The 8,137-nt window shown below is 50.0% G+C and overlaps 1 protein-coding gene and 1 pseudogene across 1 annotated transcript in view; one reads left to right on the top strand and one right to left on the bottom strand.

The window, feature by feature from the left end:
- Nucleotides 1-1,247: 1,247 nt before the first annotated feature.
- On the bottom strand, nucleotides 1,248-1,347 carry LOC129682821 (U6 spliceosomal RNA; annotated as a pseudogene).
- A 1,527-nt stretch (nucleotides 1,348-2,874) lies between these two features.
- The window catches only part of Ctnnbip1 (catenin beta interacting protein 1), a 47,527-nt gene continuing 42,264 nt past the window's right edge, over nucleotides 2,875-8,137 (top strand). Inside the window, exon 1 of the mRNA XM_055615301.1 lies at nucleotides 2,875-2,944. The gene's annotated coding sequence lies outside the window, so the exon portion shown is untranslated. The remainder of the gene's footprint in view (nucleotides 2,945-8,137) is intronic.

Here is an 8,137-nt window from a genome sequence, read left to right as displayed (position 1 = left end):
CTAGAGTCGGGCAGGTGTGGGGTCTCTCTGTGAGCTGTTGGTCAGGGGTCCACGGAGGCTCCAGAGCAGTGGAGGTGCCTTTGCGTTGTGTTGCTCTCGATCACCCACTGCCCCGCTGAGAGCACCACACGCTTGGGTGCAGCACACAGGCGGGTCAAGCTGGAACCGAATTAGCAGCCTTCTCCCTTCCGGCTAGCGCCGTATCTCAGCGTGCTCCACCTGCTGTGGGTGAGAGCTCTCAGCAAGAGGCTGGACAGCTGGCTCAGTAGTCAAGAGCACCGGCTGCTCGTCTAGAGGACCAATTCACAGCACCCACTTGGCAGCTCACAACTGTGTATAACTCCAGTTCCAGGGGATCCGACATCCTCATACAGACATACATGCATGAGGGCAAAACACCAATGCACATGAAAGAAAAATAAATCATTAAAAAATAAAAAAATGATCATGAAGTAACACCAAGTAAGTGCTCCTCAGCTGCAGGATCAGTGAGGTGGAAAAGAACAATGGAAGACACGGGACTTTGACTTTTAACCTCCACACACATGTGCACACCCAAACAACATGCACACATCTAATTGTTGGGTAGCAGTTTCCTCCAGGATTAAAACCTCTGTCTTTGAAAGAAGCTCCCTAAGACAGGCTGGTAAGCCAGGCACCGTGGTGCACACCTGTAATCCCCCGCTCTCTAGGGGGCAGAGGCAGGGGCATCTCTGTGAGTTCAAGGTGAGTCAAGGCCTGCCAAGGCTACACAGAGAAACTCTGTCTCGAAAAACAAACAAACAAAAGACAGCATGTTAAAGGGAAGTTGAAGCATGTGTATTTTAAGGGTAAGTGAAACATTTCCTCCTACAGCTAGACAATTCAATGGCTTCAGGAAGTTCTTAAAGTTGACCAGATTCACTAGACCCCTCCTCCTTTCCCCAGCATGTGTAGGCAGTAAGGCCTGCTGAGCCGACGAGAAGAGGCATGGGCCAAGTGAACCGCAAGGAAAGAACCTTCTCCAACCTGTCCAACTGCGTGTAGACCGCAGTGCTGCTGCCGGGGGCCTTTGGGGACACAAAGCCTTTAAGTCTTTGAGGCTGTTGCTGCAACTTCACACACACTCCTGTGAGTTGCCCTCATAAAATCATTGGTTTGCCGCGTCCTGGGTGAGTAGATGTTTGTTCAGCCTCCCCAGACATTATGTCCTACAACAGTAATAACCAGACGTTTACTCTACGTTTACAGTTCTAGTTTTTATCTTTAAAATTTTCATTTTAAGGTATGGTGTGTCGCCCTTGTGCAGGGGCCATGCTGATCTCTGTATTGTTTTTATTTTAGTGTATGTGCTGCCAGAACAAGCACCATTTCCGTTATTTAAATCTATTTAATTAATTAACTGATATGTGTGTATGCCTCTTGTATATCGTGTAGATGCCTCTGAACACTGGAAGAGAGTGTTAAATCCTCCAGAACTGTTCTCCAGTCGTTTGTGAGTTAGCTGATGTGGGTCCTTGGAAGCAAACCCAGGACCTCTGCTAGAGCATCTAGTTAGTGCTCCTAACCACCGATCTGTCTTTTCTATACCTTATTTTTAGTGTTTTCAATTTTATTTTTTAAATTATGTATATGTGTCTCTAAAAGTGCAGTTTTGTACATGTAAATGCTCACAGAGGGCAGAAGAGTGCATAGGGCCCTGGAGCTGGACGTGAAGTGGTTTGTGAGCCATTTGACACGGACACTAGAAACCAAACCTGGGTCCTCTGCAAGAGCAGTACATAATCTTAACCACCAAGTGACCTCTGCAGCCCCAGTTCACCCCTCTCTGAGGGGAGGGGTGAGTGTACAGGAGAGTGTGGAATAAGGAGCAGAAGACACTGAGAGGTGGAGAAGTGCTAAGGAAGGCTGCTGAACTGAGTTAGCGACTCAGCATTGGAAACAAGGGCCTGCAGAGAGGAATGAGTCAGCTGTTAGGGGCACCCGCTGCTTTTGCACAGGACCAGAGTTCAGTTCCCAGTCCCACATGGCTGCTCACAACCGTCTGTCACTCATTTCAGAGAATCCAGTGCCAAGGCATCAGACATATATGTGATCACATACATACATGCAGGCACACACACACTTAAATATTTCAAAAAACTATTGGGAATGAGACCACACTTTAAACATCCATGGCCCTTTAAAAGGATGTCCGATACTAAAAGCAATCTGTATTTTGCCGAAAATGTACAATGTAACTTCCACTTTTTCCAGCTACAGCAAAACTGTCTACAGGAACATTTTAATCACAGAGGCCCTGGGCACTGCGAGCTTCATGGAGCCCAGGCTAGGCCCTAACTGTGCCAAGGTAGCAGGCCCCTAAATAGTCTGCAACCTCTTCCATTTCAGAGTCTTTCCAAGGTTCTGGAGCAACTGGCCTCAGTGAAAAGTCTACCCTATATGAACCCTCACTCCGGCAAAGCCTGCTCCTCTCCTAGGCTCTTAGTACCAACTCAGCCACTACCCGCCCACTCGAGACCCCGCCCCCGAGCCGCTGGTTCCCGCCCTCAGCCCAAGATGCCCAATGAGTTGTCTTCCTTGAAGTGAGCCTCAGGGCTCCGCCCTCCTGCAAGCATCCCCGGCCCAAAGGCGGTGTTGACCAATGCACGGCCCTCTCTCTCCCACGGGGGTCCGCCCTTCAGGCCCCGCCCCCTCCTGGGTGCCGCCTCCTGGGGCGTGGCCGTCGCCGCGCCTCCGCCGGGCGCGCGGAGCCCGATGCCGCCCCCTCCGCCGGTCCCTCCTCCGGCGGCCTGGCGCCTCCTCCCTCCCCGCCGCGGTGACTCACGGAGAGGCGGAGGCTGAGGCGGCCGCTTCTGCTGCTGCTGCCGCCGCCGCGGGCTGCTGCTCCGGCTGAGCGCGCCCCGGAACAGGCCGCCGCGCTCCGGACCCGCAGCCCCCAGCGCCGCGCGCTTGGGTGGCCCAGGTAAGCGTGAGGCAGGGCCGCGACCGCAGCACCGGGCGGGCGCGGCGCGGGGACGCGGGGAGCCGCCGGCCCTTTGTCTCCCGGGGAGGGGCCGCGGAAGGCACCTTCGACCCCGCCGGGACCCACTGGGCCGGACCCGCTAGCTTGGCGCCCTGGGCCTGGACTCGCCGTCCCCACCACACCCGGCGCTGCTACCCCCACGCCGGAGACCATCCTGCTGCCTTCCTCCCTTTCTCTTGGGGGTCTCCTCCACAGGTGTCCCAGTTGCTCACCCCTCCGGGCCCGCGTGCCTGACATCGCCTGTTTACCTTCCTGGTCCCATTGCCCTGTCCCTTCCTCACCTCACCTGCACCCCTTCCCCAGCATCCTGACTCTCCTTGTTTCCCCCTACTAGATGCTGCCAAGGTCTGTCGGGCAGCCCAGCCGCCCTTCCTCCCTCTCTAGTTTGAATGCTCTGTCCACTCCCTCAATTCCACCTCTCCCTGGTGTTTTTGGAAGGTACATATGAAAGACACACGTCTCACCTTCGCAGGGGACTTGTGAAAGTGAACCTGCAAATTAACCACTTGGACCTGCAAACTGCACGTATCCCCTCGTTTCTCAACACCCCTATATCAACGTTGCACTTCCCTTTTCTTGAGGCAGGAGCTCTGGGCACCCTACCTCGCCATGCCCTGAAGCCTTTGCTTGCTCCTGTGTGTGGGAACTTATCTGAGCAGTAACTGTCCGGTTAGCTTGTGGGAAGGCCTAGGGGAACCCTGTTGGGCACAAATCAGGAGTGTTATGAATAGTGAGGTGTGTGGCTTGCAGCACTTTCTATCTGAGGATCTATGAGCTGTGACCTAGCTGTTAATTATTTTGTCTCCTGTCACAGATCTTAAGGAAGTGTGCCTAGATAAGTGCTGGGTAAACTGAGGCACAGAGTATGTTGGTATGGGATCTGGAGGCGAGTCAGTTTTTCTTGAGGTTTATTTCTCAAGTGCCTTGGCTTCTGGCTCCCGGCTGTAAACGCTGGGCTCTTGTTCCTGGCTGGAAACCCTGTGATAACTGATCTCTTCTGCCATTCAAGTGTCCGGAGATGCCAACACTTCCTTGGATTCAAAGTAGGACTTTGAATCACAAATAAAGGTGCCAACTGTTAAGTGCCAGTGTGTCATTCATGGCTTCCTGGTAGAGTCAGCGTGGTCCATGTAGACAGAAATCACTCCTAGGATACAGAGATTCATTCATGCCTTCCGGGCCCTGGGGCTTACACAATCTTTGCCTTCTGGGAGATGACAATCCAAGAAGGAAAGAGGGCAAATAAGAAAGGTAAGTGGATAAAGAATAAATAAATACGTGGATAAGAATTGTTAAGTGCTGTGAAGGGTCCAGAAGACTAAGAGTTGGTAGCCTGATGTGATGGCCTAGTATTTGGGAGGCGGAGGCAAGAAATAAGAGTTCCAGGTCAGCATGGAGCTCTCTCGAAGAAAGAGGGAGAGTTTGTAGGTTTAAAGAATATATTTTGTTGTTATGATACATTATCCAAAAGAGTTAGAAGCCATTAAAGTGAACTAAGCAGAAAGGTGTTAAGATACGGTGTAAGTTTTAAAAGACTGTACTAGCAGCCATAAGGAGACAGGAGCGTGGAGGCAGAGGCAAAGGTTCTAGCTGACTGTTGAAATTGCCCAGCTAGAGATGGTGGTGTAGGCGGATCTGGGTGATGTAGGCGGAAGGAACCGGATGCAGGGAGCTGGGATGCCAAACTCTGAGGGACAGCACCTGGAAGTTCCATGTGGAGAAGAGAACCTCTCCATCTGACTTTGCTCAAGTCCAACGCAGCAGATTTTGTTCAGGATCTGTTGTGAGTCGGGTCCTGGGTCAGACTCGGACACAGATGTGACGCGACTCCTGTGTTTGAGTTTGCAGTTTGATGGTCTCGTGGCTTAACTCCAAGCCGTTAAGCCATATTAGCACGCTCCATATTACAAACAATGTAATCATAGAGTAGGCCACCCCCTCTGATGGAGGAGAGTTTGTGGGCTTGTAACTCAGAGTTGGAGGAGGGAGAAGGCACTGGGCTTCATTCCCACATCCAGCTGCACGCATACATGGAAGCATTAGTGCCTTCCCTCTATTGTGAGTTGTCGCACAAAGACGCGGAAGGGGTTAAGAATGTAGCTCAGTTATAGGAAAATTGTGGTTTGGTGCCCAGTACCCCCGAAATTAAGAAAACAGATAGATACTCTCATACTTTTAATCCCAGCATTTGGGAGGTACAGATGGTCAGATTTCTGTGAGTTCAAGGCCAGCCTGGTCTATATAATGAGTTCAGACCAGCCAGGAGCTACATAAAGAGGCTGTTATTAAAAAAAAAAAAAAAAAAAACAAAAAACATAAATTTTAAAAATTAAAAAAGAGGGGAGGGGAGAAAGAAACGGAAAAGAAGGAAGTTAGGATGGTCTCATTACAGGGTAGAGAACACCTGCGTGACCATGAACTTGAGCTATTAAATAGAATTAAAAGATCTCTCTGCTGCTCTAAATCTGTGATGTCGGAGAGGCCTTTGGAGGTCACAAATGTGGGCAGTGGGGACCTAGGGCTGGCTAGCTCCTTTGAAGCCCCATAGCAGGCTGTGCCTCTCCTGAGTGCCTGGCCTGTTCTCTACTTCCGCTCTGTGTATTTGTGCGTCTCTGGGCTGTCAGGCAGAGTCTCCACTGAAATCGTCTTCATCTTTCACGGTGTTTGCAGTCAGTGACCTGCACAAAGTGTGAAGGTTGCCAGGCCGGCAGTCCTACCCCTGCCCTTGTTTTTTTCACCAGACTCCGCTGCCTTGTAGACCCCTTCCTCAGAGCGAGCTGGTGGAAACCCAGCAGGCTGCCACTGACCGTGTTCACTGGCCAGGGCAGCTTTTCCTAATGGGGCTGTTCTCTGTCCAGCCCTGCCCCCAGAGAACAGCTGCCGAGGGTGCCGACCACGGGGTTATTTAACACTCAGCAAATATGAAGTGTAAGCTCTTAATTAGAGCACGGACTTTATACCGGGACTCTGGGCTTGGATCTTGGTTCTGCCATCATAGGCTGTGTGAGCTTCAGAGTCATTAACCTGCCCATGTGTTAGCTTTCCCATTTGTAAAAAAGTGTCAGTAGAGTTGCTGAATGGATTAAATTAAGCAATACCTATTCCGTGCTCAGAGTAGTACCTTGTGCTCAGTATGTGCTTTGTTGAACTGCTAGGTTATTTATTTAAAAGGTTTTAAATAAGCTTTTTAAAAGGTTACGGCTGGGAAATGGCTCAGGCAAGAGTAAGGACAGTTTATGTGCAGATTCCCCCATAAACTCTGGGTGGGTGTGCTGGCCTGCTAGTAACTCCAGACTCAGAAGACAGACAGGAGACTTAGAGCAAGCTGGCCCGCAAGAGCCATAGGAGGCTCTGGGCTCCACCGAGAGACCCTGCCTCAATGACTAGGTAGAAGAGCAATCAAAGATAGTTCCCACATTAACTTTGGGCTACCACATGCCTGTGTGCACATGTATAACCCTCCAAACATGCAAAATGTGGACATATATGTATACCACATACATTGCAATAAAAAAAGAAAATCTGAGAGTGTGTGTGTGTGTGTGTGTGTGTGTGTGTGTGTGTGTGTGTTTGTACACCACTTGGGAATTGGCTCTCTTCTTCCTCTTTTATGTGGGGTCTGGGATTGAACTCAGGTCACCTGTCACCAGCTTGCCAGGCAAATGCTTTAACCTACTGAGCCATCTCATCGGCCCTGTTATTTCATGTTTCTTTCTCTATCTGTCCATATCTTATTTCCTGTCAGAATTCAAGCTTTTTGAGAGCAGACAGTTTGTCTTTGTCTATTATTATAGTCCAGTTCAGGTACTTAGTTATTAATTGTTTAATTGGAGCTAGACATGGTGGTACATGCTCTTAATCCCAGCACTAGGGAGACAGAGGCAGAAGGATCTCTGTGATTTTGAGCCTGGTCTACATAGTGAGTTCCAGGCCAAGCAACTCCCTTCTCTCTGTCCCCCTTTCTCTTCCTCTTTCTTACTATTATTATTACTATTACAATCATTACTGTTCTGCAGTACTGGAGTCTAGCCCAGGGTCTTCCACGTATGAGGCAAGTGCTCTAGCCTTGAGCTACACTCCCAGCCCTGAGCTGCTGATATATCATGATTGAATAGGTAGCTTTCCTGATTCCTAAACTCCTACCAAGGTTCTGCAGGAGTCAGGCACCTCTGAGCACCTGCTGTCTGGTCGCTTGATTAGAGCACAGTGATGTCTAGAAAGCTCAGTTTGTCTTTGCTCTGGATGGACAGAATTGGAAACTTCTCGGTGCAGTCAGAAAAGTGGGCAGAGGCACTGCTCACTGGGGACCAGCGCTGCCTCCGGCCTGATGCAGTGGCCAGCTCCTGTCCTCCCTCAGGCATGCCATTGGATGCCACATGTCCGCCAACCTTGAGAGACCGAAGCACTTAGCTGGGATCAAATTGGTCTCTCTTTCATAAGCCACACTCAGGGTCCTGAGGCATTCCGTTAGCAGAGTCTGAAACACCAATTAGTTACATGTTGTCTGTGCTCTCTAAGAACTAAGCCCAGAGTGAGTGCAGCCTCTAACTCATGTAGCAGGGTTTCTTATTATGAGAGTGATGTGTGCTCATTTAGAGAGAGGGAGAGTGAGCAGCAATGACTTTCAGTGTCCATTGTCTCATTTGAGCCTCATCGTAGTCTTGGAGATGTATGGAGTAATTACTATCTGGTACCTAGAAACTAAGGCCTGCAAAGGCTAGTGAACTTGTTTGAGGTTCAGCTTGTCGGGGACAAAGAATTGGCTCCCTTGCTGTGGTGAAGGTTTGAATCCTAGGCCCTTTCCTTATCTTTTCTGACCTTCCTTTACCTCACCTCACGTTTCCTAATGGTAAATGAGGATAACGATACATGGGCTTGAACTAGGTTTACGGGAGAGGACTGGGCACCAGCTGCTGATGTACTCAGTTTTTAAAGGCCTTTTAGGCTCAGAAGGGGAGGACAGTGTCCCTAGAGAGCAGGCTACGTTGTGGTCAGTATAGCTGGACTAAAACGTTGTCCTCTGAAATTCCTGAAGGGTGGAGGGGTCATGAATGAGTCTACTTTTTAATTTTGTTTTTGTTTTTTGAGACAGGGTTTCTCTGTGTAGCCTTGGCTGTCCTGGAACTTGCTATG

The sequence above is a fragment of the Psammomys obesus genome, unplaced genomic scaffold (genome assembly GCF_907164565.1).
Source record: "Psammomys obesus unplaced genomic scaffold, mPsaObe1.curated_primary_1811, whole genome shotgun sequence".
In the NCBI taxonomy this organism is placed as follows: domain Eukaryota; kingdom Metazoa; phylum Chordata; class Mammalia; order Rodentia; family Muridae; genus Psammomys; species Psammomys obesus.
The sequence above is the reverse complement of the archived record's forward strand: the minus strand, read 5'-3'. Positions and strand labels throughout refer to the sequence as shown.